The sequence below is a fragment of the Prionailurus viverrinus genome, chromosome C2 (assembly GCF_022837055.1).
Source record: "Prionailurus viverrinus isolate Anna chromosome C2, UM_Priviv_1.0, whole genome shotgun sequence".
In the NCBI taxonomy this organism is placed as follows: Eukaryota; Metazoa; Chordata; class Mammalia; order Carnivora; family Felidae; genus Prionailurus; species Prionailurus viverrinus.
Window position 1 is genome coordinate 126,211,576 of NC_062569.1, and position 26,974 is coordinate 126,238,549.

At 34.5% G+C, this 26,974-nt stretch overlaps 1 long non-coding RNA gene across 1 annotated transcript in view; it reads left to right on the top strand.

Annotated features, from left to right (window-relative positions):
* Positions 1 to 23,488, top strand: part of LOC125175555 (uncharacterized) — a 103,230-nt gene extending 79,742 nt beyond the window's left edge. Inside the window, exon 3 of the long non-coding RNA XR_007155872.1 lies at positions 22,977 to 23,488. This is a non-coding gene — a long non-coding RNA (uncharacterized LOC125175555). The remainder of the gene's footprint in view (positions 1 to 22,976) is intronic.
* The last annotated feature ends 3,486 nt before the right edge of the window (positions 23,489 to 26,974 follow it).

The following is a 26,974-nucleotide window of genomic DNA, read 5'->3' on the forward strand; positions in this document are numbered from 1 at the left end:
AAAAATTTACATAATGAATTTCTCTTTACATTTAGAGCCAGGACAAATTTCCTTTCCCTCTCCTTATGAATTTATTTACCTCCCTTTATTAGATAATGAAAGCATTATAACTGACAGTTCTCCATTTTTGTTTTGATTTACAGGAAGCCTCAGTCAAAATTTGTGTTCCAAGCTACAATGCTAGCCTAGATTTTATTGGTATCTTTTTCTATAGGATTATTGATCGATTATAACATTGAAGGTACTACGGTAATTTAAGCATATGTAAGAGAAAAAAAAACTTTTGTTCTTGAGTTGTTTACCTGTAGCAAATTTAGAAACAAAAAACAGATAAAAATTTTAAGCGCTGGAATACAAAATAATGCACAGGAATTCAGGCAAATGGGTTACTATGACCTGGAAGTGTTTTTAAAAATATTAGAAGTTCCCATGTTTCATAGTGTGTAAATTAAGGAGTGGTTATAGTTATGGTTAGGAATAAGAAGCATAAGGGTATGAGTACTTACCTGCAAGGCATGTTTGAAGGACAGTGAGAAAGTTTTTCATTCTTATACATAGAAAACTTAGGAATGATAAATGATTCTGCTTTGGATAAAATTACTACAAATTATTTGTTACGGTAAGACTTCAAGACCAGGATTTTACAAAGTCAAATCCTGTGAGTTAACAAAGCACAGGGATAAAAATTATCAGTAAGGTAATGTAGAGAGAGTTGTGGAAGATTTATATTCTAATGATTATGAGAGAACATTACGAGAGAACAAGGGAAAATGACTGAATATGGTAAAAAGGTTTCACTTTAAATGTATGAGATTCTGATTCTTACTATCAATAAGGAAAAGCAAGAAACTCTGTACTTCCTAAAGTCCTTCCTAAGTTATTCAATGAAATTATTACTTGGAATGATTTTTCAATTATTAAACAAAAACACTCATGTAATCTTGGAATCTAAACCCATGTAAACACATTGCTTTGTAAACACAAAGCTAGAAAATACATTTGCTTTTTTTAGTTTACAGAATGAATTTGTTTGATATGGAAAAGGTAATTTAAAAAAAAAATTATCTGAGAGAGGGAGCATGCACAAATCAGGGAAAGGGACAGAGAGAGAGAGAATCTTAAACAAGCTCTATGATCAGCACAGAGCCTGACATGGGTCTTCATCCCACGACCCTGGGATAATGACCTGAGCCAAAATCAAGAGTTGGACACTCAATCGACTGAGCCACCCAGGCACCCCTAATTTGTGAATGAAATAATGAATGTGTTAAATCAGACCCTTTGCAAAATCAAGTATGTAAGATCTTAATTAATTTAGATTCCCTAAGTCCCCTTGCATATTGTATTTAAGAGAGTGCTCTGCAGATTCAAACACAAAGTCAATTAGAGGGAGAAGAATATGATACCCCAGAATGTGCCACTGCGGCATGTGGATTATTTCTAGCTGAAGACAATTGGGGCCAAGCCGACTCAGGGAAAACCTTGACCTCTCCTTAACTACCTAAAAGAATTTAGTTGGGGCCTACCCCAGAAAGAGAGCTATTACCAGAAATAATTCCTTTATCCGAAAGTCTTGCCTGCGTGACACAGCGAGGGCCTGATTACCAAACAGCTGCTCCTACTATCTTCCTGTGAATTGCTTTCCTCCTTTTGAAGCCCCAGACCTCTATCCCATCCCTCGGCTTAGGTTGGCATCTCAGCCTCAATTACTTGACTACCTTTGAGTCTCCTATTTTTATGGGGCTCCTGTATGTATGAAATCTGTTTTGTCCCATTGATCTGTCTTACATCGATTTAATTAGACAAGCCAAAGAACCTAGAAAGGAAGAAGGAAGTGTTTTTTCCCCTCCGACAACAAATGCATTGATTGTTGACTGATTGCTCTAAATCGTGACGTATGACAAAACATACAAATGTGAATAAGGTGACTGGTGTTAGGCACAAGAACTCCAGGGTAAGACACAATGGATTACTCTCATAGACAATAGAAAGCCAGAGAGTGTTCAGCTGAATGCTGACATTAGTAACTAAAGGTAATTACGTCTTCACTGTCTTAACACGAAATCCTAAGAAGGTGATTAGGTTTAGATAGGAGCTAGGTATCATTTAAATTTGAGAAGTTGCATTAGAATAACAAATGAAGGCAGAGTTGTTTTAAATACATCACGAGTGGGATACAAACTAATTAATGTAAAGTTTGGTTTCTCATGAAAAATCAGGATATCCAAAAGTACATACTTTCTGTGCAATAGTTTTCTAGAAGTCAGTAGTATCTGCCTCTTTAGAATCGTAGAATAATGTTATTTGGCCATAATCCCTACCATTGTCTACTGCATACCAGACTTATTTATTCCTTTTTTTTTTTTTTTTAAGTTTATTTCTTTATTGAAAAGGGTGTGGGTGAGGAGAATTCCAAGCAGGCTCCACACTGTCAGCACAGAGCCTGATGTGGCGCTTGAACTCACGAACTGTGAGGTCATGACCTGAGGCAAATCAAAAGTCAAATGTCTGACTGAGTCAACCTAGGTGCTCCTTTTTTTTTTTCTCTCTTTTCTTTTAATTATACTAGTTTTTCCTGTCCCTTTTGGGAATGACTTTGATGTTCCTGGGTGTTTTTTTTTATGTTTCTTTATTCAGAGAGAGAGAGAGAGAGAGAGAGAGAAGGGGGGGGGGGAGGGAGTGGCAGAAAGAGAGGGAGAGAGAATCCCAAGCAGGCCCCTTGCTGTCAGTGCAGAGCCCAAAGATGGGCTTGAACTCACAAACCGTGAGATCATGACCTGAGCCAAAATCAAGAGCTGGATACTTCATGAACTGAGCCACCCAGGTATCCCTGATGTCCTTGGTTTTAAGTTATCCTTGTAAATGTTAAAAAAAAAAAATCACCCTGGTGTCAAAATGGCATAATCTATTCCATACATTCAGAATGGAACTTGCATATTAAAGTCCTCTCAAAGAAATAGTTTCTGGGACACAAATGTAGATTTTTTTTTTTAATTTTAAGTATATGAACTGTTACCTAACTTAGGTTTTACATCATAGATTAAGATGCTCAACATTTCTGGAACATCTACCTTGAAATGGGGGCTAGGCTAGATACTTATATGTATATATTTGAAACAAATTCCCTGCCTTTGATGGTTTTAGGGGCCTTGAAGAAAAGAGCTCATGCAAAAATAAGGAGCTAAGAGCACAATATTATGGGTGTTCAGAGAGAAGGCAGCTCATTATGCATAAGTGAGCATGTGGTTTGTGGGCAGGGACTTAGGCTAGGACATTCAGAAAGACGTCTTCACAAAGAAAGTTTTACCAGACCTATATTCAAGAACTGTAAGTTTTAAAAGAATACAAGGAAAAAAAAGCAACATGGGCAAAGAGAACTCTAGTGTTCACTCATGTATTGGTGTTGAACCCACAATGATAAATGGTTGTGGTGGTATTTGCACCTCACACAAATTAAGATTGTTGAAAACTAAAATTAACAATCTGCAAAGTGTTCTATTTACTGTAAAATAGCAATAATTCTGGTTTTAATGGTTATTTTCTCTGAATATTAATTAATGACTAATTCATTTTCTTGAGCATTTTTAAAAATTCTTTAAGCCCATCTACAGTCTTAAAAATAACTAGTAGTACACTCTCACTGAAAACAACCCAAATGTCTTACTTTTTACTTTCTCCTAAGCTTTCTAAATTTACGACTTTGCTTGCCTTTATTCAGCAAGTGTATGCTTCTGACATCATTGTGCAAGTAACATTTTCAATTTCTAATAAGGATCTCATTTAAAATAAAAGACATGGTAGGAGAGAAAAATAACATATTACAACATACTTTAATATCTATTTTACATTCATTTGTCATATAAATTTGAATATTAGTACATGCTTCTGTTTGCAAAGCCATGCATTTTAGAGAGTCTCTCAAATCTTTCTTCTTTAAAGTAAGTCACATAGGAAAAAACTCAAATTGAGGCTTCCTGTACCAAATTTTTGAATTGCAATTCCTTTCTTTTAGTTATGTTAACATTCATTAAAGTAATTCCAGTAGATGATTTGGCAGAGCTAACAGCAGGCTTTAATTTATCAGGGTAAGTTTTATAAAGAATCTCTCTACTCTTTGGCTAAGAACTGACATTTTATGTCTGATTAAAAGTTAATGTGCTTTCATTTGGAATGAGAACTGTTGAACATATTGTGTGGAAACAGATTTATGGCATAAAATGTTTTGAATGAAAAAAAAACGGTCGTGTCATGGTTCTCTCTCATAAAGTAATGTTTTGATTCTGATTTTTCTTTCTGGTACTTGCTCCTGCTCTCTCTCTCTCGAGATGTGAATACTTAAATTGGATAAATTCCATTACCTCTCAATTTCTCTTTTGTCTTTCAGAAAAACTAATTAAAAGTTATTGAGTTAAAAACTCCTAGTGGTTTCAAAATATATTAGAACTGTGGAATTCACAATACAACTGGATAAACAAACTTACTGACTTCTAATCCGTATATGCATATCTTATTCACTGAAGCAAATATATTTATATAAGAACAGTAAATATATGAATGCTTTAAGGATTAACTGAGGTGAATCTAGGGGTGGAAGTAGGATGAAATGTTTAGGCAGAAGCAATGTAGGAATAACTAGTTTCACTTATCCACTTACAACATTTGTTGAATTCTCACAATATAGAAGGCACAATACCAGAGTCTAGGAATATAACCTGACATAATTCTTGCACTCACAGAGTATATGATCCAATGGAAGAGACTTAATTAGAACAAAGAGAGAGAGAGGAAGGGGTGCCTGAGTGGCTCAGATGGTTAAGCGTCTGACTCTTGGTTTTGGCTCAGGTCATGATCTCCCCGTTTATGAGTTTGAGCCCCTCATCTGGCTCTGTGCTAGCAGCACAGAGCCTGCTTGGGATTCTCTCTCTTTCCCCCTCTCTCTGCCCTTCCCCCACTCACTCTCTCTGACTCTATCTCAAAATAAGTAAGCTTTAAAAAAGAAAAAGAAAAAGAAAAAAAAACTTATTAGACATCTGGCCACTCCCTGGTTTTATAATGGAAGCATAAAAACTCTGTATCCTTTGCCAGTGAGTAGATCCATTGAAATGCCTACAAAAGACACAGGCCTTAGGAACCAAGGCCAGGATGGAGATGTTTTCAAGGTTAGGCATTTGTGAAATTTATAAAATGATATCAAATCTCCCTTATCTAAGGGAGCCCAGAGCCAGTGCTTTGTTTTATATAATTTTTTGTGATGTTGCCTTCCTGGGGAAATAGTGGATTCATTCACTTATTAATATGCCATAATTGTGAATTTTGATAAATTTATAAGGCAAAAATATAGATAACAGCTAAATTATATAGACAGAAACCTAATCTACTCAGAAATGGTCGTGAAGGCTTCCGAGGTAATGACACTTTATCTAAGTCTGACAGAATGAAGAATTTGTTGAGCGATAAATGGAAAAGAAGTCATGTAAGAAGAAATTAACCTAAGAGAAGAACCTGCAAAAATGGAATACTGTGCTTTGGAAGAACTGACAGAAGACCATACAGATGGAAGAAAGAAAGGGTTGGAGAAATACACAGGAGACAGATGACAGGTCATTCTGTGTGTGTGTGTGTGTGTGTGTGCGCGCGTGCGCATGCACGTGCATTTGTATATATTTGAAAATAGAAAAAAAGAAGCTGCTGAATGATTTTGAGCACTGGCTTGACGTGATCATGTTTGCATTGTGAGCAGATCTCCCACTTGCTGCTCTGAGGAATAGATTAGGAGGGGCTGAGAGGAGACGTAGGGAAATGAGAAAGGAAGCTGTGGATAACAGTCACTTAGCCTGAAGAGAAGTAGATGGTTATAAAATATATTTAGAACGTGAAAATGATGGATTTTGATGATGAGTGCATATAGGAGACAGAGGGAGGCTACTGTCAGGGAGTTTATTCATAAATCAAATGAATAGAATTTCTGTAATATAGTCTAAGGGAATAAAGTCCCATTGTAAATTTTGCCTGACATAATTCTCACTTTGATGAAAATATCAAATCAAGTATACCTCAAAATCAAAACCAAAGATGTAGTTCTTAGTCACTATAATGTACCATAGTGCCTATTAGGAAATGACCTGATATGTTGCTTAACAACAACAACAACAAAAAGATAAGAATGGCGGGGGGAAAATCCAATGGCCATACATATATACATACAGCTTCTTTAGATTCTCTGCCGGCAAATAAAAATTTTCCCAATTTACTGAGGTGGTTTTTCAGCACAAACAAAATAAACCAAAGGTATAGAAACCAGTAACAAAGAATTTTTTATTGAATCTCTAACAAAATTACATAAAGGGATTTCACAATATCCTCTAGTCTAGCCAGCTTCCTTCAGGCGTGTGCCATATTATTATGTCTGTGCCTTATTCATTTTTGCATCTCCAGTGGCCTACATACTCCCGGCCACACAAGTGTGGAATATCTACGGAGATCTGTGTGAATATTGAAAAATGGCCTAAGGTCATGAGGCTCATCAGAAAACAAGAAAAAGAAAAGGAAACAAAAAAACAGCTTGTCTCCTTTCTCTTGGTGTGATATTCTTTCTGCTGGGTTTATTTCAGGTATTCAAACTGACTTGCCCTTTCTCTCTTCCTTCAGCTAACACACGTCGCTATGGACAGGTCCCTGGGACCTCCAGTTATTCGGAAACTACTTAGAATGATAACCTGGTCCTGGTTTGCCTTGTTTTAAATCAACCCTTCATCTCCCCAGATCTTCATTTTGCTCCTTATTTGTACTCCTATTAATCTGAAGATTACTTAATGTTTTACAGATTAAGAATTTGGAGCTTAACAGGTCTTGAGTGGTCAATAATTATCTCTGTCCCCTTTCAATAGGTGTTTGCCTTCTGCTGCTCGGATAACCACCCCTACCCTAATCTTATTTAGCCCAGTTTATCGTTGGTGTATCCCGGTACTGGCCAATGTGTTTAATTTCCCTGCTCCTTCTACCACACTTTGGCCTCAGAAGCCTCAGAAGCAGAAATCTATTACTGTCCAGAATATTTTAATCAGAATTGCATTATAAGAGTGACAGATGAACAATCACTTAAATAAGAAAATGAGGGGGAAAATTCTTATGGAGATCTGAAGGAAAGCATATTTGGGTGAGGATCTATAGCAGGCTTCATCCAATTTATGAAGTGTGCAATATGTGATAACACTCTCTCAATTAACAACTATGGTAGTTTCCCCATATTTATGGAGATACAATCCAAGACCCCAAGTGGGTGCCTGAAACCGTAACAGTACTGTACCCTGTATACACTGTGTTTTTTTTCTATTCATGTATACCTATGATAAAGGTTAATTTATAAATTAGGCACAGTAAGAGATTAACAACAATAACTAATAATATGGAGCAATCATAGCAACATAATATAATGTTATGACTGTGGTCTCTCACTCTCAAAATGTCTTACTGTACTATACTCAGCCTTCTTCTCGTGATGATATGAGATGACAAAATGCTATGAGGTGAAGTGAGGTGAATAATGCAGGTAGGCTTTGTGATGTAGCCTTGGGCTACAGTGTCTCAAGGAAGATCATCTGCTTCCAGACCGTAGTTGATGGTGTGTAATTGAAACCACAGAAAGTGAAACCGTGGATCAGAAGGGGACCACTGTATTTTTTTTTTCCTTGTAGAATGTCTTCCTCTTCTCTAAGAACCTTCTGACAAACCCAGCACTTATTTTTGGATCTGTTTTTGTTTGGGGTTGCTAATTAAAACCTACTGAGATCTTAACTGATAATTCAGATGGAAATTAATGATGTCTCACAGTATGACGAATTCAAGATATATTAGTGTTTTAAAAGGAAACATTAGATGGCTGAAGTAGGAGCACGGAGTTTCTGGCCAAATAGACTGTGATTTTAGGCATGGAGAAATTTTCTCATTTTTACATAGACTTTATTTTAAGCACATTTTAAGCTTAAACTAGAAGGGTAAATGTTGCGGTTACTGGCGATGAATAGGGTAATGTCAGACTTCCTTCAGGATATCCCCATAGGTTACATAGCAAAGTTGTCATAAAAACACCAATGTGGGTATCGAGAAAGCAAAAATCCCTGATATGTGAATAGATATTGTGTGATAATGTTTCATTTATGAATATTTCCTATGGGGAAAAATAAATCCATAAGTAAGAACTTGGAGCTTAACAGTAATTCTGTTCTGCTGGTAACAATCTTTAATAAAAATAGTTGATGGTTGGGGCGCCTGGGTGGCGCAGTCGGTTAAGCGTCTGACTTCAGCCAGGTCACGATCTCGCGGTCCAGGAGTTCGAGCCCCGCGTCGGGCTCTGGGCTGATGGCTCAGAGCCTGGAGCCTGTTTCCGATTCTGTGTCTCCCTCTCTCTCTGCCCCTCCCCCGTTCATGCTCTGTCTCTCTCTGTCCCAAAAATAAACGTTGAAAAAAAAAATTTAAATAAATAAATAAATAAATAAATAAAAATAGTTGATGGAAAGTAGAAACGGTTTCAAGTTTTTTAAACTATTGTCCTGCATATGCTAAATCATTTCAGGCTACTCTAAAGTTATGCATCACATTTTTCATGTTTCTCAAAAAAAAAATGTTTTCAAATAATGCTGTTACTCTATCACAGCTTAAAGTAAAATTCTGGGGCAGCTGGGTGGCCCAGTCAGTTACACGTCCATCTTCAGCTCAGGTCATGATGTCGCAGCTTTTGAGTTCAAGCCTCACGTGGGTCTCTGCACTGAGAGCCCGCAGCACAGAGCCTGCTTGGGATTTTCTCTCTCACCGTCTCTCTCTGCCCTCCCCCACTTGCACATGCACTCCATCTCTCTCTCAAGATAACAAATAAAAAAAATCTTAAAAGTCCTGAACACTGAAATGGATTTCAAGCATCTAAATGTTAGTCATTCATTACCTTTAATAATGTAGTGAGAATTGATCCAACTCATTTTTTGGTCTAAGATATCATTTCCTATCCCATTCCTTACTACTACCTTGTCTGGCTCTTAATCTCCTCTAAATTCTGGCACCATTGTGCTCGGCCAATTAGATTTTCCTGAGACCTCCAGCATGTACCTAAACATCCTGAAATCCCATTGTGTTCGTGTCTAATCTGTGCCTTTACACTGTTTCACTCTGCCTGCAAAGTTTATCACTGCCACAGTCTTACCAGCTTTGTGGAGGCAGGGTTTTATGTCAGTAATTCCCTGCCTAGAAGAAACAGAAAGAGGTAAAATCTGAGTGATAGTTGAATAAGTAAATGAAGCCTTTCACAGCTACTCAATTGCTTCTGACCTCTCTATCCTTAAAGATCTAAAGTCTAATTTTACATCTAATGACATAGTCTTATAAAATGAGTTTTTCATGTCAGTAATCATATCCTGTGGCATTTATCTTTTTTTTCTGAGAAAGAGAAGACATAGTTTTATACTTCTGTATACCTTATTTCACCTACCACAAGGACTGAATGTCTTTGATAAATTGCTTTTGATCAACGTTTAGAATATGGATATGACTTTAAAACATGCAATCCAATACAATTATCTTCTCTCTGCCTTGTTGTGTGCTAAACTCTGAACTAAATTGAGATGTAAAATATATCCTCCCTTGGCTGATAGAAAATATGTTTCATTGGAAAGATTAAAAATACAGAAGAGAGAAGTGCCTGGATGGCTCAGTCGGTTGAGCTTCCGACTTCGGCTCAGGTCATGATCTCACGGTTCATGGGTTCTAGCCCCACGTCAGGCTCTGTGCTGACAGCTTGGAGCCTGGAGCCTGTTTCAGATTGTTGTCTCTCTCTCTCTCTGCCCCTCCCCCACTCACACTCTGTCTCCCTCTGTCTCAAAAATAAACATTAAAAAGATATATATATATATATATATATATATATATATAAAGAAGGGAAATAAATAATTATAGAGACTAATATAAAATCATTTTATTTTTTAGAACGTTCAATATACTTAGAAAATAGTCTCAGGAGAATTACTGACTTTAACTAATAAAACTATCTGAACATAAATCATTTTATTTATGTCTTACCAATTAAGACACTGAGTTTTTAAAGTTAAGCATCTTTATTAGTTTTACAAAGTATTTCTAATTTAAAGCGAACTTTATTTTTCTCTAATAAGTGAACTATAATTCTATGAGGATTAATTTGTACCAAACTTTTTCTTTAAGAGAGAAATAATCTAGGAATATGTATAGTTTTTCATTTTCCAGGATAAGAATTCTGCAATCCCCATGATAACTTGCTTGAGTAATTAATTACCATCAAGGTTAAACTTTTTTACTTCCTTATATAAATTAGTGGTATTGTAGCAACTTATGATAATTTTATCTGAGTCATGACCTTTATAAACTTAGAAAAATATGGTCAACATGATTCTTTAATCAAGCTTAGTACACTTGAAAACAGGTATCAGTTATCCTCTTAACCTTTTATTTCCTAATCTAAATATATGTCTATGACTGTTCCACATTTTTTCATAGGACCACTTTTTCCATTTTTAATTATCTTGAAATTATTCTTACTCATTTTGGAGTGGGAGAAGGATTGCTGAAATAAATACAGCATATATTAGAAACTTACTTGTGTTTTCTAATATGTTAGAAAACTATGCAAAGAAAACTTTATGTTACATTTCTTTTTACAATATACATATTTTGTAAAAAAATGTTTAGAAGCAATAAACAAAAATCAGACACCAAACCAAAAGTCTCCAATGCAGAAAACATTATCATATGTGTTATGAGGCCACAAGATACACTTACTTGTGCTTTGAAAGTATCAGTATTTTTAAATACTGGTGGTATTTGTAACATGGCCGAAATGAATTAAAAGATAATTAGGGGCACCCAGGTGGTTCAGTTGGCTAAGCGACGAACTCTTGATTTTGGCTCAGGTCATGATCTCATGATTGGTGAGTTTGTGCCCCACACTGGGCTCTCCCATGACAGTGTGGAGCCTGCTTGGGAATCTCTCTCTCTCTCTCTCTCTCTCTCTCTCTGTCTCTCTCTCTCTCTCTCTCTCCATTTTCTCTGCCCCTCCCTTACTCTCTTTTTCTCCCAAAATAAATAAATAAACTTTAAAAACGATACTTAAAGATATAAAAATATCATACAAAGATAGAAATAAGTGAAAGGAAGGAGGGAGGGATGGGAAGACCAAGAGGGAATGAGGTAAGAAGAAAAGACATGAAGACAAGTGTAGATTTTTTTGCCAAATCAGTGAGCGTGTCAGAAGAGTTAAAACATTCCAGAGGAAAAAATTTTCATATACAGAGAGATAGTAAAGAGTTTTCTTGTTGTTTTTGTTTGTTTGTTTTTTAGCTTATTTATTTACTACCTGATTGATTTATTGATTGGAAGACATTTTTTAGAACAGTTTTACACTTACAGCAAAATTAAGAACAAAGCCAGAGATTTCCAACATATACTCTGCCCCCACACGTGCATAGCCTACCCCATTATCAACATCCCCCACTAGCAGGGTACATGTATTGTAATTGATGAAGCTACAGTAACACAGCATAATTCCCCAAAGCCCATAATTTACATTAGGCTTCACTCTTGGCATTTTGTTACGTTCTATCGGTTTGGACAAATGTATAATGCCATGTATGCATCTATATAGTATCATAAAGAATATTTTTACTACCCCCAAAATCCTCTGTGCTCTGCCTATCTGACTCTCCTTTGCCCCTGAACCCCTGGCAACCAATGATAATTTTACTGTCTCCATCAGTCTGCCTTTTTCAGGATGTCATATAGTTGAAATCACAACTTTTCAGATTGGTTTCTTTCATTAGCATTCAATATGCACTTAAGTTTCCTCTACATCTTTTTATGGCTTAATAGCTCATTTCTCTTTAGAACTGAATAATGTTCCATTGTCTGAATGTATCCATAGTTTATATATCCATTTACTTCCTGAAGGACACCTTGGTTGCTTCCAAGCTTTGGCAATTGTGACTAAAGCTGCTGTAAATGTCTGTGTGCAGGTTTTTTGAATGGACATTAGCTTTTGAACTCTTTGGGTAAATACCAGAGCACAACTGCGGGAATTGTATGGTAAGAATACGTGTCGTTTTTAAGAAACCACTAACCTCTGTTTAAGACTGGTTGTACCATTTTGCATTCTAACCATGAATGAATGAGAATCTTTTGTTCCACTGACTTGCCCACATTCGGTGTTGTTAATATTCCTGATTTGGGCCATTCTAATAAGTGTTTAATAATATCTTGTTGTTTAATTTGCATTTCCCTGATGACTTATAAAGTGAAGTCTCTTTTCATATGCTTACTTTCCATATGCATATCTTCTTTGGTGAGATTTCTGTTAAGGTCTTTGGCCCTTTTTAAAAAAAAAAAGTTTTTATTCAACTACTCTGTTGTCCTGATTACTCAAGATGCACCTGTTTAGTAAAGCTTTTCTTAACTGACCTTTCTCTGACCCGATTCTAGCAACACCTATTCTTCCATTTCCACTATTTCACCCATACTAGCCTTTTTTTGTTTTTTTTTTTTATTCAGATACACAACTATCATCCCTGCTTTAACTCTACATATACCTTCAACCATATCTAACCCATCTGTTCCAGATCCTCATTAGTTCATCCCTCTTGTCATCTGATTTCATCTTCTCAGAATCCTTTCCTTGACCACTCTAGATTTTTCTGCTTTATTCCTACCATTGTAATTCTTTTATATTTTTAATGGACAAAAGAAAAGCCACAATAGTCTTTTTTTTATTTTATTTTTAAAATAAATTAAAATCATCTTACAATACATCTTTTTTTTCTTTTGATGTACGTTTTATGAATTCTGATTTACGTTCAGATAAGTGTATTCACAACTATAATCAAGATACCAAACTATTCCAAATTCCCCAAAATACCCCATTGCGCTATTCCTTTGTGGCCACACACTCCACCCACTACCAATCGTAGACATTCATTGATATATTCTCTCTCCCTCATTACAGTTTGCTCTCTACAAGAATTTCATGTAAATAAATCAAAGAGTATGTAATGCTTTGGGACTGGTTTCTTTAGCATAATACCTTTGCTATTTATCTAATTGCTTATTTGTATCAATACAGTGTTTTATTCATGAGTAGTATCCATTGCATGTATGTATCACTATTTTTATATTATTTATCTTTGGAAGGACATTTGAGTTATTTCCAGTTTTGTTTTGTTTTGTTTTGATTTTTGCAAATTTGAATAAGACCATTATAAATATTTGTGTACAGGTTTTTGAGTGAATAAAAGTTTTCATTTTCTTGGCATAAATTTCCAAATGTGGGATAGCCAGATTATATAGTAACCATATGTCTAAATTCATAATAAACTGCCAAACAGTGTTTCAGAGTAGCCTTATCATTGGGCACTCCCACCAGTAATGTATAAGAGTTTGAGTTGCTTTGCATTCTTAGTAGTATTAGGTATTGTCCGTAATTTTTTTTAAAGTTACTCTGACATGTGTCTAGTGGCATCTCATTGTGGTTGTGATTTGCATTTTCCCAAACGCTGATAATATTGAACATCTTCCTTGAGCTCATTTGCCATCCTCACGTTCTTTGATAATGATAACGTGTCTGTTCATGTGTTTTGTACAATTTAAAACCGCGTTGTTTTTGTCCTCATGTTCTGTGATGAGTTCTTATATATTCTGGATAAGTCCTTTGTTGAATATGTGCTTTGGAAATATTTTCTTTCCATATGTCGTCTGTCTTTCCATTTTCTTGAAAGTTATTCTTCTTACATTATTCTACACTCTTTTTATTTTTTGCATAAGTTAATACTTTCTAAAAATGTCTGATTTAGTTATGAGATTACTTATTTACAGTCTATACACCACAAGCCACACATATTTCATGTTTGCAGAAAATTTCTGTATCACCACTATAATGGCACAATGCTAGAATCATTAGCTTATGATAGTTAACAAAAACATAAAGGATGAATTCATGAATGCACTGTATTAGTTTCCCATAGTTGCTGTTATACAGAGTTGGTAGTGTGAAAAAACACATATTTCTTCTCTTATAGTTCAGAGGTCAGAAGTCCAAAATCAGTTTCAAAAGATCAAAATCAAGGATTTGGCAGGGCAGTACTCTGGAAGCTTTTAGGGAGAACAGTCTTTTTGCTTTTTAGCTTCTGGAAGCTGTCTTCATTGCTTGGTTCCTGGTTCATTGTCTCCCCCTCCTTTCTCCTTCACATTGTTATTCTTCTGTAGTCCGATCATCTTCTACTTGCCTCATAGTGTGATTACATTTAGATCTGGCAAAGATAATCCAGGGTAATTTATCCGTTGTAATATGTTTAATTTAATCACATCTGCAAAATCCATATTGCCATATAAGGTAATACTCACAGGCTCCAAGGATTAGGACCTAGATGTCTTCAGGGTCATTACTAAACCTATTATCTGTCCCAAACTATGCTCATCCTGTTCTTATCTAGTTCCTGCACTCTCTCCTGAACCTCAGAAAATTGCAAATGATGACATATTTTGATAATTAGTGATCTAGGTATTAAATATGTTTTAATCATTTTTCTCCCTCTGCAATCAGACTGTAAGTCTCCTACAAATCAGGACTCTGACTTCTACTTTATTACTATTCAACAAGCAAATTCTTGTTGAATCCCTACATTTTTAACCAGATGATGGATTAACCATCTGTGAGCACTAAACATCTAAATCATTAATAAAACCAGTCTTTATCTAGGACTATAAATTATACAAGGATACATAATTTTTGGTTAAATCAAATTTTTCAATAATTTTGTTTTCATGCAAAGACTAATCTCACCTAGATTCTTCTTTGCATCTCTCTGTCTTTTTCTGTCTCTGTCTTTCTATGTGTCTGTCTTTCTGTGTGCCTTTCCATCTTCTTCCTTATCCTTTGTTTATTCCTTGCCTTTTGTATTGTCCACTAAAACATGATCTCTATATAAGACAAATTCTGACCACTATTGTATACTTTGTTGCTTAGAATTAATTTACTTTATTCCTCTGACATAAAAGCAAACAATTTAAGGATATATGTGCTTTATTTTTACCAAGAAAATTGGACTTCAATGTATCGAGTATCCTGCGGTTTCTATATAATAATGTATGAGAAAAACAAAAACAAATACTTTGCTTATACCTTTCATCATTTTAGCTATTTTTTTTCAGTTTTCACAGAAAGGATATATTAAGAACACAAGCTTACAAAGCTATTATGTAGCTTATCCATCTGTGTCATTTTCTAGACCTTCTTGATATTAAAGGTAGATGTGTTGTTATAAAGTAATTTAATAAAATGTTTAAAATGACTAGACTTTTCATATATCTTCAGTATATCTGTAAGTTCATGCTTTTACTTCAATAACATATGAAGCTGTCTTTCATGTGTTTGTCAGTGGTCACACCTGTCTAAAGAAATACAAATGAATTAAACTTAAAGCATAGTTACACTTTCATCTTTTTTTTTAAATTCACTTTCTTGTAAATTAACTTTTAAAATCAATATTATTGGTTTCTGTTATTACTAACATCAGGTGTCAGACTTTCATATTTTTTTTAAATCAGAATCTTCTACTCTACAAATTTTTGCGAGAACTAAAAGAACATTATGTTAAATTTGAAGAAGTATCCTAAAGTATTTCCTTCTCATATAGGTTTATAAACCCCAGGAATATTTTATTCTATATTCCATGAAAATAAAAAAGGCAAACATGAGATAAACAAGCTAGAAAAAAAATTGATCATAGGTTCTTGATAGATGCAAATTCTAGAGTAGTATTTTCTTAAAAGTTTGAACACGTGGTTTTGTTTTAAATGCTGTGATTATATCATCTAAAAGGCCCAAACATGAAATTCCATATTCTTTTTTTTTCAACAAACAGGAATCCATGAAACTTTAACTCATAGTGACAAATTCACATACTAGAAAGCATCATTTGAATAATTTCTTTCCCGAAGTTATACTTAGTTTGAGAAATTGTCCCATTAAAAATTTATAGAACTGATTTCTCTAGTAATGAAAACAGTCATCTCAGCAGATGAAACCACAAATAAAATCTGACTTTCTCAAAAAATGCTTTACACATGATGTCTGACAGCTTTAATTACTTTTTTTAAAGTGTAGAGTTGAAAAGTAGCTTTACATACTTATGTTGGAACCCCAGTGATGCAACTAATAATCCTTAAAACACAAGGAAAAATTAAAAATATGCTAAAGGATTTCCTTAAGAGAAAAGGAATTATTGGCCATTAGTTCCAATTAGTATAACAATGTTTGAATTTTCTTATAGAGAATATTAAGTAATGATGAAGTAGAAAAATCTCATTTTTATGTAATTAATTTATTAAGTATCATATATATAACGATTTTAGAAATATGTGCATTCATTTTTAAAGAATATCACTATTTTTGGTCATGATTATTATAATTAAGTATATGTGGAATGAATGCAGTAATTAGAGATAGCTAAGACTGGGGCAGTGCAATGATTTCATTCAACTTTATATTACAATAGTACCTTGTTACACTGCATAAGAACATTATTGGAGACAGCATTAAATGATAAATGGTACTCAGTTATTGAGAACCAGACAAATATGGCAAGGTGAGGATACAGCAGAGTTTACAGAAGTTAATAGCCCCTAAACTGAAGATAGAGAAAGCCGGGAAATCTATTCTTAAGATAGTCATTACTCTTAGGACAGTCATAAAGGAATCTTTACTTCCAATAGCAGTTAATAGAAGACTTATAAATTCATTAAATGCAGAATGCGTATACAACTGTTAAGGAGACAAACAGATTGGGCATCACAGAGCAGTTGAAAAGAAATGTAAATTCAAGGGACTGGAACTTGTCTTTTCAGTCTTACATCTTTATTATCTCTCCTAGCAGAGAAAGGAGTGTAGGAAAAAGGAAGAGAGATTTCCTTACTAGGAGGTTGGGGTTCCATGCAGGAATCAGTTCTTTTAGAGAAACATAGTATGCAGGCCTGAGATTCAATCTCTGAAGGTGAAAGGAACAGGAACACAGAGATTTGGTGTAGGATTTTCAGTTACTGGAATGTGGTTACCATAGTCAAGACAGAAACCTGTACCAAGGCTAAGGCTAGTTTAATGTTGATTCAGTAAATTACAGTCCTAAAGATACTTCGTTCCTGGTGAGTCAGATCCAAATTGATCACTCAGACTAAGAATAACGTTTAATCTACAGTTGGTATCGACCTCAATGGATGAATAAATTTACCAGCAGGGAAGCATTCAAGAAAACATTAAATAAAGAACCACAGTGTGGTACAGTAAAAGCAAGCTTAGAAATCCAATAGTAACGTGTGTGTCAGAGCACACAAATGAATGGTGGACTTTGAATAAATTATTGATATTCTCTCTGAATCTCAGTTTCATTCATAAAAATTGGGTACAGGATAGATGTAGGCCAGAACCTTTTCAGGACAAATAGCTATATTCAGTCTAGCTTAATAAAAATAATACAACATGGTGACTATGGGAACTGGTGGATGAGATTAAAATAATCTGGTAAATGTCTGGGAGAAGGGAAAACTATATAATTCCTATGAACAAGAAAATGAAATATCCTACGGCCATCAGTTGAAATGCCTTTTCTTATTTTCCCTCCTGTATAAATATTGAAATTGTAATAATATGCTTAAGATTTAGATATGTCAATAAAAAAGCAATAAAAGAAAAGAAGCCTACAAAACTATGCATTTTCCTTTCTTTCCCTTTCCACGAATAATGGGAATGACTAGCGATATGAACTGAGAATTCTTTCTGAAAATAAATATTTTAAAAATCAAAGTAAAACCAAAAAAACAGAACATATGTAACAGAAGTTAAAGAAATTGCACTTTCTTATAGCCCCAAATACTTCATAAATCCCATTTTTGCCGTCCCAAGGTAAATAAGATTCAAAAGAAAATTACTTTCACACATGATAAAATCAAGTAAGCTTGCTTTGAGCGATTTTTTTATCTATTTCAAGATAATGTAATAAAAAAAAAACAGGGTACTTCACCGCTTTTTCAGAAAAAAATGTTTCTGTAGTATATCTCTTTTAGAAGAATAACAGTTTATCAAATGAAAAGTTCTGTTGTTAAACTTTTTATTGTGTTATAAAATATTCACTGATACTTCACAAGAATCTATAAATCACCTTTTCATTTTCACTTTGTCAAAAGACATGCATGAGAGTGTTTGTGTGTATGTGTATGTGTGTGTGTTCACGCATGTGCATGCGGAAAAAGAGAGAAGGAAGTCAGGGAGGGAAAGAGAAAAATAGAGGTTGAGCAAACATGGAGGGACCTAAAAAGAAATGGGTTGGGAAAAGACAAAATAATTATACAGAAATAAGGTAATCAATTAAGACTTAAGAAGCCCAATACTAGAATTTAACACTTTTTATTTTAAGGAGATTTGATTAGAATTAAAATTATGACTGAAATTATGGAAATAAAATGGCTGCTTAATATATAAAATGATGGTGATGAATTTTTATAGAAATGATACTTTCAGAGATAGGATTACTGTGTGTGTGTATATATATATGTAATTTTTAAGTTAGTTTACATTGTGAGATGAGTGATTTGCCTTCTGTGAAAAAAAGAAAACTTACTTATTAACTAAACAAAGTTAAGCATTTGCAAAGTGAAAGAGACTAAATTGAAGACTACACAGGTCAAATACCTCTTTCTCTGTAAAGCACTGATGGAGACGCAGAGAAAAGCAGACATGAAACAAGTTTAAATAACACATGGGTGTAAAGATAAAGTCTCAAGAAAAACTCAAAATAAATGGGTAATATGAATATGAGAGTATCTATTAAGAAGATGTAATAAAATAAACTTCCATGAAAGAGAGCACCAGAGGGGCACCTGGGTGGCTCAGTAGGCTAAGCATCGGACTGTTGATTTTGGCTCAAGTCATAATCTCACAGTTGGTGAGATTGAGCCCATTGTTGGGCTTTGTGCTGTCAGCACATAGCCTTCTGGGATTCTCTTTCTCTTTCTGTCTCTTTGCCCCTCTCTTGCTTGTGCTCTCTCTGTCTCTCACTGTCTCTCTCTCAAAATAAATAAGTAAACATTAAAAAAAGTGCACCAGAACCAAATGGTTTCACTGATGAATTCTACTCAATAATTAAGAAAAAATTGATACTAATTCTTTACAAATTTTTCCCCAAACAGAAACATTCTATGAGACAAATACCAAAAACAGATTAAGACATTATAAGAAAACTATAAGCCAATATCTCTCAGAAATATAGATGCAAACATCCTGAACAAAATATCATTAAATTGAATCCAACAATGTATATGTATAATTATATACTGTGACCAAGTGGATTTATTGCTACAAAACTGACTTAATATTTGAAAATTAATCACCACATCAACAAGCTAAAGAAGAAAAATCATTATAGTAGCAATAATTTCAGAAAAAGCACTTGACAAGATTCCAGACTTATTTATGATCAAAACTCTCAGTTATTAAGACTACAGGAGTCTTAATAACTATATAACTATATGGAAAGTTAATATATGAGTGGAGAGTATAAAACTAAAGACAAAATAAGTTGTACATAAGCATTGCATTCTAGTTGTTAAAGTAATGTCCCATAGGAATACAAGTTAACAATTTTGGTACTTCCATATAGGTGTACTGGAGAGGTCCAGTCAGTTTCCTCATTTAGAATTTATATATAAAGAAAGGGTAGAGGCTAGGATGATATATGTGGTAATAGATTAGGGTAATGTATTAACTTATGTTTAGCTTAATGTAGATGCAGTTGAGTATATATAGCAATATCTACATAGATTAGATAGACAGACTGACAGATGGGCAGGCAGGCAGAGAGAGACAGAGAGAGAGAAACAGATAGGCATACATATATTGGTTTGTGTATATACATATATTTCCTTGCTCTGTAAGCTGAATGATTGCCATGTCAGTCACAAAACACACCCAGTTTCTGGTTCTAGACAAGAGGAACCAGGGCTCCTTAGAAAAGTAGCTGACACTATGACTATAATAAGAAATAGACAAGATAATCCTGGAATATTTTGGAGTGCCAGAAAGTGAGAAAGTGTTTAAAAATACAAAAATAATAATGGTGATATATGCAAGGGATACAGGAGTGGATAAAAGAGCTCCTGACAATCAATACTGACACAATTATAGCAATAAAATAAATAAAATAGTATTAGACTTTCACACAACTTATAAAATAAATATTCATGAATCCACACTAATATAAATAAAATATTAAATACATAAATGAGATTTAATAGACATATTTCCCATGCAGACATATTCTAAATAATTTATGTAGATACTTCACCATCAAGGAAATGGAATATAGGTCCCCAGTCCTTAAACATGAACTACCCACAGTGACTTTCTTCCAAAGTATATAGTGTAAAGTGGATATGTAAAGTGGATGAAAGAAGAGTAAATGTGAAGTGGAAAAACCTGACAAACACTTCAACTCAGCCCAGAGGTCAAGGTCAACTTCATCGGCGATATGTTATATTGATGTATATGTATATGTATCTACCCTTGATATGATGTGACAATAATTGTATTTTATCTCTGTAGTCTTCTTACCAAAAAGCCTATAACCTTCATCTGATATAAACAAAATGTCATAGAAATCCCAGTTGAGGTACAAAAACCATATCAGTACTCCATAAAATTGTCTGTATCATCAAAAACAAAGAAAACTGAAAAACCCTCTTAACAAAGAGGAGCTTAAGAGAATATGACACTAAATGCAATACAGTATTGTAGGTAAGATCCTGGAACAGAAAAAATAAATAAATAAGTAAAGTAAACCTTCAGGAAATCTTAATAAAGTATGGAGTTGTTTCATTAATAATATTTGTTAATTATAAAAATTGTGTCATAATTATATGTTGTCAATAATAGAGGAAACTGTGTGTCAGTAAATGAGGATCTCTGTACTGTCCCCTCCATTCTCCTGTAAATCAAAAACTTTTCCAACAGGACATTTTATATTTATTTTTTTAATTACACTAGGATTTCCAATGTCATGCCAGCATCATGATATTAATTGTCGGTCTCCCAATATTCCATATTTGTAACCCTGAGGGTACTGCCTCTGCACCTCTATTTACGATTTTCCATCACCTTTTTGTTAATCCCTCCATGTCTTCAAAGCTAATCACAGTCTTAACAGAAATAAAATGTTTTGAAGTCTCTTTTGTATTCTTCTCGTAAAATCGTATTATTAAACACACACACACACACACACACACACACATACACACACACACACACACGTAAGTTTTGGCCAAAGTCACATATATTTTACATTTTACTTATTTTTTTAATGTTTATTTACTTATTTTGAGAAAGAGAGAGAGAGTACTTGAGTGGGGAAGAGGCAGAGAGAGAGGGAGAGAGAGGTTCCCAAGCAGGCTCCATGCTGTAAGTACAGAGCCTGATGTGGATCATGAGGTCATGACCTGAGCTGAAATCAAGAGTTGGCCTCTTTCTTAACCGACTGAGCCATACCCCAGAGCTACACAGGTGTCCCAGTTTTAGCCAAAGGAATCTAAAGAGTACAGGTAGGATGATAATAATTTGTTACTATTCCTGGGGAAATAATAAAATTTTAAATATTACCATTGACTAGACCATTCCATGCTTCCTTGTCCTAATTTCAGCACCATTAGAGTCCGGGAAGTTATTGGAAAGGTGCTATTTGTAGAAAAAATGATGCTTATTGAAAACTGTGTATTTACCTTTAAAAAATATCATAAGCCAACTAATGTTTTATTCTTTATTTTCTTCTTTACAGTAGAAACTATTTCAGCTCAGTATGGTAATGTTAGTAATTTTTTTATTAATGGCAAACTCTAATAGTTAGATGTATATATATTTGGTTAATTACAAATTAAATTGTACATAAAAATTAACTTTGATTGAATTACAGGATTCATCAGGGAAAATAATTAGAATTCTCTTTGGTGGTAGCATGGTTTATAACAAAGGCTAACAGAGCCTAAAATATGAAGATCATCAACAATCTGTTAAACCAGCTTTGGGCTGGTTTTAGAAATATTATTTCAGAGACAATTATTCTGAGACCATTAAATATCTAACAATTGCTAGGGGCTTTAGAGGAAATAAAAATCAGTGAGATACAATCCTTATCTTCACAGAAATTGCTGATTTAATGGTGAGGGCAGGAGATGGTGAAGAGATAAAAATAAACCAAAAACATAACTATAAAGTAACCATAGTGAGTGTCATAAAATAAAAGGCATTTTGGGGAGGAAAGAGTGGAAAATCTCCATAGACCAAGTGATATCAGTTATAAAACTGATAAAAGGCAAAAATGGAAAAGAGAGAATGACATAGAGAATGAGTCAATACGATTTTTGCCCTTAAGATTCTAATTATCAAGGAAATGAGAAGAGGAGGCAGATAAATTGCAATGAAGTATGAGAAGTCCTAAAATTAAAAAAAAACAAAACAAAACATGCAGAGTATAAATCAACAGACTGGGAAAGTCTGGAAGCAGGCTTGATTGAAAAGACAATATTTTTGGTAGGTTTTGCAGGATGAGATGGAGTTTGTCAAAGATTGAATGTTCTAGGCAGAGGAACAAGAAGCATCTAAAGTGTTTCCAGAAAATAGAGAATGCCACATAGAATATGTTAGAAACATAGATAACACTGGAAAGTTAAGATGGGGTCAGGTTTTGAAAGTGTGATTAGGCTGCCATGAAAGCTGATCAGGTTCCAAAGGCAGATGAGGATTTAGAATGCAAATCTGGAGTTGGTTTGAGTTGTTCTCAATTTGTTTAGCAAGAACTTATTAACGAGCCATGCAAAGTATGCTCACAAGCTTAAGAGTGGAAGTAAGTCATTTATTTTCTCCTTTGTTTCTCAAGGCTACCAATGGAAATGATTGATGAAGTCAACAAAGAATGAAAAGTCTGTCAAGCCAAAGAAACTCAGGACACCATTACCTGGGGGTTAGGCCCTGTCGACCATAATACCGTATACTATTTTGCTCATTGTGCCACAGTCGTCATATCTGTTTTGGTTGCATTTCTTAATTTACCATTGGGACTAATATGGTAGTCCTGGCCATACCCTCCCAACAGGACACGATGTCAATTTAAGGCATAGAGATATTTAACATGATGTCCTCTAAACAGAATGGTTTGAACAGTCAGAAACATGTGACCCGGCCAATATTATCTTTGAAAAGACAATGAAGATAGTTTGATGATTGATTAACTGGAAATAAGATGGAGGAAGAGACTGATCACAGTGATGGGATGCTACCGCAGTCACCAAAATAAAGGATTGCAAGTTCCAAATTTAACACTGTGAGGTGGGAATAGAGTGGTTAGATGGGAAAGTCATGTTCACACATGAGAAATTAGAGAATTTATTGAATTTGCATAATAAAGGAAGAGAATCACAATCCTATTTTGAGTGAACATGTTACTGAGTAACAAGAAATGTACTTTCCTGGAGAATAACTGATTTTTTAAATTTGGGGTGGAGAAAACATCCCATGGAATACAGTAACTGGAGTACTACTGCTTTGGTTAAAACTCTCACTCCATCACTTTCCTGTGTGGTCTTGAGAACATTACCCAACTCCCCCACATCTCTGTTTGCTTATCTGTGATTAGAAAATCATAGCGGCACCAGTCACAAGTTGTTATGAAAATTAAATGAGAAAATAGAACTGTAAGACTTAAAGCAGTATGAGAAGTGCAAGACACTGGGAATATCATTTTGAGATTCATGAATTAATAAACGTGAATATAAGATCACTAGATGTAGGATGGGAAGGTAGAAGAGACAATGAATAACTAGCAGAACTTGTAGAATCTTAATACTTAACAATTTCAAATAAGAAATAAATCTATCAAATTTGAAATGAAGAAATAGAGAAGTAGGAAGCAAACCAGAATAGCGAGGTGCAAAAGAAGCCAGTAGAGAGAATATGGACTTTGAAAAAAAAAAAAGATTATTGGATTTGTGAGAGGAGAGGAGCATAAATACATTCTGTCAAAAATTTGGCATCATACTAAAATATGCAGTATGAAATGATGTATTAGTAAAAAGAGCACAAGTTGAAATTCAGAAACTGAGTCTACAGTAAAAACTACTTTTGCCATATTGGTAAGCTTAACAAAAGGACATGTCTCTGATATCATAATCAAAATGAGGAAGCACACAATTATAAGAAAAAGATGTGAACAAATTTGAATGGCTTTGGGATCCCTTTATATACAAGAGATGGTGTAGCCTGTGTTTTGTAGATGGAAAGATACACATGGTATTAAATAAATTACATAACTAAAAAGTAATAATCATCAGAAAATACAAGGTTTTTGTAAGGATATGGGGGCATACACTATTTAGTATTTTGAATATAATATAATCCGGATCAATTATTCAGAACACATACATCGATGTTTTATTTTGCTTATATAAAAAAACTGTTAATACACAGCTTAATTAGAGTAAATGCTAAAGCATTTCTACATCCATAACTAAAAGTTAATATTTGGTTCACTTTCCTCAAACATCTTTCTTAAATAGTCTTCATTAACAATGCTTAATTCTATTTTTTGTATTTTTCCTCATTTCAAAATAAACAACCTCATTAAGATCATTGCACTGAAAAATCTTTAAAAAAATAATCACATCATTAAGAATACTCAGGTATTCATGAAGTATTGAAATATGGATAATGACTTGAGCATGTCACTAAAATGATCATCTGTCCCCAATTAATACTGATATATTGCAGTTGAGAGGTCTTTTAATGATCACATTACTGGGGAATTATTGCTACTCATATAATTTGTCCTTATAATCATGTATTTATCAAAGATACAAAAGACAAGTCTCCCAGGAGGCTTATTAAAATCCTTATTCTCTTGATTTCTAATTGGTAAAGAGGATAGATTGTCCATTTTTTTTTCCTGAAAGACCAACTGGGTTTTCATCAACAGAAGTATCATTTAAAACTATGCAATTGTCACATACATAAATCTCCATTTTTAAAGGGCAGAAAATAATATGCCAAAATGAAAAATCACTTTACAGCACTCTTTCTGCTCAATGAAGTCATAACCAAATCAAATAAAAATTATTTATTAAACATCTGTAGATGCAAAGCAATCTATTAACCACAGTTTAAATAACATTAAAATGATAAGGCAAATGTGCATAATACTCGGAAACAAAAGTATGTAGAGCCTTTCGTTTGCTTCAGAATTATCTTTACAAATTTTTATAAGTTTAAGTAATTCTGCATTATCATTTTTAAATTGCATCTTTCTAAATCCATAAATTTTATTTCAGTAAAAAAATGTGGTGACGTATCTCACAAGACAGAAAGAACCATAAAAGACAACGTCTCTCTCTTTTTTTTTTAATGTTTATTTATTTATTTTTTTTTTTTTTCAACGTTTCCTTTTCAACGTTTATTTTTATTTTGGGGACAGAGAGAGACAGAGCATGAACGGGGGAGGGGCAGAGAGAGAGGGAGACACAGAATCGGAAACAGGCTCCAGGCTCTGAGCCATCAGCCCAGAGCCCGACGCGGGGCTCCAACTCACAAACCGCGAGATCGTGACCTGGCTGAAGTCGGACGCTTAACCGACTGCACCACCCAGGGGCCCCTTATTTATTTTTGAGAGAGAAAGTGAGACAGAGAGTGAGCGGGGGAAGGGCCGAGAGAGGGAAATACACAATCTGAAGCAGGTTTCAGGCTCTGAGCTGTCAGTCCACAGCCTGAGGCGGGACTCAAACATGAACCCTGAGAACGTGACCTGAGCAAGGGTCGGACTCCTGACTGACTGAGCCACCCAGGTGCCCCAAAAATACAATCTCTTTCTAAGCCACCCTTTCTTACTTCTAATGTACTGGTTTATCCTGCGACTGAGCATGCCCACAAGTTTGACACCATACTCAGAACAAATGTCAGGTACTAACCATAGGTCGGTGAAATAAGTAATCGAAGTAACAAAGAATTTATGACTTGTTGGCCTTAATCACCTGGGGAACATTCTCTGTGTGAAGATAATCCTTTCCCACGTTACCTCTCCTCATGTCTCCACACAGTACACCTTGAAAGTCACTGTGTCCAGCCGTTCTAGGGGGTGGAAGGTATATTCCCCCACTTTGAGGGTGGAGCATCTATGTAACTTATTTGGAATACTTCCACAGGAGAGTTTTATCTCTTCTCGCTCATTAATTAATTAATTAAGCAGTGCATTCCATCATTTTTATTCTTAAGTTTTTATGGATATTTAGTTTATACTTTGCATTACACTATTTTAAGATTGCCCAAATTATTTCAGCTTTAGCTGAATGTTGGAGACTCATTCAGTTTGCTCCTCTACTTCTTTGACATGCCTCCTTATTACTGTAAATGTGTGTGTGTGTGTGTGTGTGTGTGTGTGTATTGGGGAACTTTCTTACTTTCCAATATTACAAGATGCTGTAGGCTCATCTTATGTATATCCTACCCTAGCCCCAGAATCAGCCATATCAATAGGAAGAACTGGTTCCTTTTGTTGGAGAATGGTATAAAAATACAAGATCTAAACACTAGATGTACTCATTGTGACTGGGGCGTTTTGATTTTTTTTTTTACTTTACAGCCTATTTTCCCCCTTTTGAGCAAACAGAATGAAATTATACATATTTATATAAACTTGTGTATATACACGTATCTATAAATATTTATATATGTAAACATCTATATGTACACTAAGATAGACTTGAGTTTATTCTGATGTTTCCAATCCATTCTCAAATGAGAAGCCTGGTGCTCACCATCTATCAAGTATATACTTAATTATTCTGTATACACATTTATCGTAACATCAAGAGTCATAAATCATGTTGATAA